Source organism: Phaseolus vulgaris, chromosome 7 (assembly GCF_051622355.1).
Source record: "Phaseolus vulgaris cultivar YP4 chromosome 7, ASM5162235v1, whole genome shotgun sequence".
Taxonomy (NCBI): domain Eukaryota; kingdom Viridiplantae; phylum Streptophyta; class Magnoliopsida; order Fabales; family Fabaceae; genus Phaseolus; species Phaseolus vulgaris.
The window spans coordinates 25,901,538-25,906,599 of NC_143504.1; the positions used below are offsets into that span (position 1 = coordinate 25,901,538).

The 5,062-nt window shown below is 50.4% G+C and overlaps 1 long non-coding RNA gene across 1 annotated transcript; it reads left to right on the forward strand.

The window, feature by feature from the left end:
* Positions 1 to 1,647: 1,647 nt before the first annotated feature.
* On the forward strand, positions 1,648 to 2,515 carry LOC150025848 (uncharacterized). The gene is made up of 2 exons (XR_016523517.1): positions 1,648 to 2,069; positions 2,167 to 2,515. It is a non-coding gene; the product is annotated as an uncharacterized LOC150025848 (long non-coding RNA).
* Positions 2,516 to 5,062: the final 2,547 nt, after the last annotated feature.

A 5,062-nucleotide genomic window follows, 5' to 3' on the forward strand; every position in this document is an offset into this window, starting at 1 on the left:
TTTCTGTTTGCGAACTCTTATGCCTTTTCGTCTTCTTGCAGCTTCATCACTGACTCGTCCAAAAACCACACCAAACCCTCCTCCATCTCCTCGCAACCCTCCAGCGAAAACCCGTAGGGCAAACCCCTCATCTTCCCTCGACCCCCCAAGGGGTTCCAACGTCCCTTCCGACCGAGTCGCGAGACCCGTGTCCTCTCATCCCAGCCAACCACAACCAAACCCACCACAAACCAAAGCGATGGTGAAACCTCTCCCAGACTATAAGCGTCTATACCCGTGGGCCTCCGCGACCTTGTTGGGTGAAACCTCATCCGTTAACTCCGACCTTGACATCCTCCGCCTCAAGAAGGGTGACAGGGAAAACCTCTCTTTCAATAAAGAGCATGACAACAGAATGGTCGTGCGGCCTTGTCCTCCCGGTGAGCCAATCTGCACCGATGATCAAGGGAGCGACGAGACCCCCTTCTGCTTCATATACACAACTATGTTCAAGAAGGTCAAACTCCGGTTTCCCTTCACACGCTTCGAGAGGGAGCTTCTGACCGAGCTTGACATTTCCCCTGCCCAGCTCCATCCCAACAGCTGGGCGTTCGTGCGAGCTTACCAGATTCTCTACGCCCACTTGGGATTCCCGGCTTCTGTCGACGTATTCTTGTACTTGTTCGAGGCGAAGAACCCGGGTGATCGCCAATGGGTCAGCCTCAACGGGGTCGCTGGGAGGTCTATCCTCTCCATTTTCCAGCAATCCTATAAGGATTGGAAGGGGAAGTTCGTGCGTGTGTGTTGCAACGATCAAGACCCTGCCCTTCTCGACGGATTTCCCTTGTACTGGGTGAACAAGGGAAAGAAAGACTCAAGCTTCAGGAAGGCCCGGGGGCTAGAGAAAATGGGAGACCTCGACAAGGACTTGTGCGGCTTCAGGAAAAGGGTCACCTCTTCCAACGTGGTTCTGCCCACTTCCTCCATCATCACCTTCGAGTTTCTCGAAGACCAGCTAGATGTTCACATAGGTTCGTTCTCGGGTCTTTGAGATCCCTTAGCTTATACTTGTATCGCCCTGCCTTTGCTTTGATGTTGCTGTTACGACTCTCATGTCGTTTTAACTTTCCCACGCATTGTTTTCTTTTGTTTATCTTTCTGTACCTCGTTGACTGTCGAAACTTTGTGATAACTGTGTGTCGCTAATGCAGATATGATGCTGGGGAAGAATCGGATTGCTGAGCTACGCGTCATAGGCAAGCTCCACAAACTCGCGGCGGGTTCCCAAACCGTGCCAAACTTTGTTGCGGAGATCGCCGCTGCTCAAGACAAGTCCCCGCTGGTTGGTCCACCCACAACTGCTGCTCCTCCAGCCCCCCAACGTGAGAAACTCCCCTTGAAGAAGGCTAAAAGGAAAGCCCCAGGGTGGTATCAGACGAAGAAGCAGATGAAAGCACCGAAGACGGGCTGGTCTGCAAGAGGAAAAGGAGGGTTGTGGTCGAGCCTCCAGCCGTTGAGAGCGCTGCCCTAAACTTCATCGAGAACCCCCCCCCCCAGTGCCTCCACACCATTCGAGTCTGCTGGGGATGTCCTTGTTTCAAACGCCTCAATGGCTGAGGCCGCTCCTGAGCAGCTCGCCGACACGCAGATTTCCTCTCAAGCTGCCGACACTAGTGCAAAAAGAAGAAAAGGATACGCTTTATTTAGTGCGGCTTTTGCGCTACCCGCTTTCGAAAAAAACGCGGTGGCATTTTTGAAATTATTTTGATTTACGAATGCGGTTATTTGAATAACCGCATTCGTAAATCAAAGCGCTTGATTTACGAATGCGGTTATTTGAATAACCGCACTTGTAAATCAAAGCGCTTGATTTACGAATGCGGTTATTTGAATAACCGCATTCGTAAATCAAAATTCTTTGATTTACGAATGCGGTTTTACCTTTAACCGCATTCGTAAATCCTTTTTTACCTTAAATTTTGAAGCGCGCCACACACAATTTCAAACTTTATTTCTCGTCTTTGCCTTCGTTTCGTGTTTGCACTCTGAGTTCGTCTCCTTCTACTGCATCTGCATTCCATTTGTGCAATGTAAGTTTCTTGAACTCTCTTTTTTCCTCTTCATCTTCACAAATATATGCATAAATGTTTTTCGTTTTTCTTATGTATGTTTTTTTCCTTGCATTAGTGGTCTCGAAGCACTCTTTCATTGTCTTCGTGGTTTCTTGTGGATTTTTTGGTTTGCTCCGTTGCTGCTTCCCTGTCCGTCGTCGCTTCTGCTGCCGCCACCGTTGTTCGCTCCCGTGACTCTTCATCAATCTTGGCTTCACACAAGATTGACGATGTTTTAAAATTTTTAATTTTTTTTAATGATTCGGCATATACAAGTGCGGTTAAAGCAAATAACCGCACTTGTAAATGGTATTTATAAATGCGGCTATATAGCCGCATTTATATTTCTTGATTTACAAGTGCGTGTTGATCAAATGCGGTTATAAAGCCGCATTTATAAATTCAAAACAACCGCATTTGTTTTATGTTTCTGTACTAGTGCGAAGAGCTCCCGACCTCACCACCGCACCTTGAAACTTCCCTCGCCATCCAAACTTGTGAGGGCAGTGGTGAGCACCAGCCTCCGCCCCCACCGTCAACACCGGGCCTTCCGACTTCTCTCCAAGAGGCCTTGAAGAACTTTAACGCCCGCCAACATGCTATGGCCAACGAAAACCTTCCTCACATCGTCGCTGAAGGATTAAAAGACCACTTGGAGAAAGTCGAACTCGACTGTCGCATCAACAAAGAGGCGGCCAGCACCGCGAAGGCTGAAACCGACAAGGTCAAGTGCGACATGCTGCTGCAAGGCATCGAGTTTTCGCGGGTCGAGAACGCGCTCAAAGACGAGCTCGTAAGCGTGCGCGATGACAAGAATGAGCTGCGTAGAAAGCTGCATGATAAGGTTCAGGAGACCATAGACTTGGAGAGTAAGCTCGTCCCCCTGAGGAAGCAGGTTGCGGAGCTGGTGGAGGCGAGAAAGGCCGACGAGGCTCAAGTGTCCAAGCTCGAGAAGAAGTCAACCGAAAGGGAAGTTCTTCTGGGCAAAGTCGAGCAAGATCGGGATAAGGCGATCAAAGAACTAGGTGAGACTGCTGCTGATCCTGCCGGCAACTCGAACGTGGAGGAATCGCTTCGTAGCACTCTCTGTCCCGTCTACGCGACTGTGTTCTCTGCAAAATCACACAGACGGCGCCTCTAGCGGCCGTTTGCACTCCGACGATCAAGTTAGACCACAGAACCACCAAATGAGAAAACTAGTAGTGTGTGTGAAAAACTCTTGCTCTCTATTTTTCGTCCCCCCTCAATCTCTCCCTGATTCTCTTTTATGTCTCTCTCTCTGCTTCTGGGCCTAACAGAATTCTGTTATGCTTTTCTGGCATGTGTCAGAACCCTGTTATGCTTTTCTGAGACAATGTACCTCCAGAATCAGTAGAGTGTGGGTGTCTGTGTGTGTCTGTGCGTCTCTGCGCTTGGCTGCGCTTGTCTGTACCTTTAGCGGTACGGAGTGCACCTTTATCTGGACCGCACCCCTCTCAGATGATGACACGTGGAGGCATGCGACTCACATCTAACCACACACGTGTCACTTACTGGAAGGGCTCTAGCGCTTCTCTTTGTGTGCTAATTTATTCCCTTGCGGGGTAACTTAGCATATTTCTTTCATCTGGGCAAATCGCATACTCTCAGGAGAACGCCAGGTGTGGTCGGTCTAGGCACACTCACCAAGCGTTGCTCTCTGCGTAGACGGCTTACCCTTCACGCACGTAATGGGTTGAGGGAGTCACCAATCACTGATCGGTTTACTAGCTCCCTCAGGCCACTCTCGTGCGCGATTCCCTGAGATGTGCTCATGCGAGGTCCATGTGTAACGCTCTCGTTGGGAACCTCAGTCCCAGTTTAACTGCGTGTAACACGAGACCCCGATGACAATGCACCCGATGACTGATCAGTGCTCTATTTGCATCTCGCGTTCTGCCCCCAGGCGTTAGTCTGGGAACTGGTTTGTTGATGGCCATTTGGCTACTGACCACCGATCACCGTTCTGGGTGATCTGTCCCCTGACCTCTCTGCCGCCTGATCTGTCGGTGGTCACTTGATTACTGACCCCCGATCACCGCTCTTGGCGATCGCCTCCCTGATCTCTCTGTCACCTGGTCCACGTGTCACCCTGCGAGTGGTCCACGTGGTTCTCTGCTGTTGACGTCATCGACTACCGATGACCGATCGGATCACAAGCCCCCCAGTCTCGAGCTGTGAACTCGTTCTCGGGGAAGAGACTAAGTGGTCGTGCCCTCAATCCACGTGGCAAGTGAGACCGCATCACGTGCCACCTCACGTGCTGCTTCTTTAACGTTTGGACTTCCTTCCTTAATCTTGCGACACGTGGCCCCATCGACGGCCAGCGTGGTGTGCCGCTAGCGCTTCTCTTGTTCAAATTGGCGCGCGCCTTCACTGTTCCTTCACCTTCTTCAATCGACTCTTAGACTTCCTGCGAACTCTTTCTCTGCGCACCCATCTTTCTTCAAGTTTTCTGCTTCCAAACCTCTTGCGATCTTCCAAAGGTATGGTTTTTCTTCTTCCTGGATCTATTTAGGTCATCTTTACCGATTGCATTTATCTTTCTCGTTATCATGCATTCATCTTCTCTATTTTCCCTCTCTCGACCCGCGCTAGGGTTTTTTTTTTCGCGTTCTTGCTCTGATTTCTGTTTCTCCTTCTTCCTCTTTTCACCTGGGCATCTCTTTCTCCTTCCCCTTCTCTGTTTTCACCGAACCATTCATCATTGCCTCTTCTTCCATTCATTCTGACTTTTCGTTTTTCCTCCATTTGCAGCTATCTCGCGATGGGTCGCTTGAAACAAACCGCACGCATTATTGCCTCATCTTCTGGTGCACAGCCTTCCGCGAGTGCGCCAGCTCCACCACCGCCTGTTGCCACCTCCTACCATGACAACGCCAGGGTCTACGACTGGGCCCCCCTGGCGTTGCTGGCCGAAACATCCACCCTGCTACCACAGGGTCATCTCACCT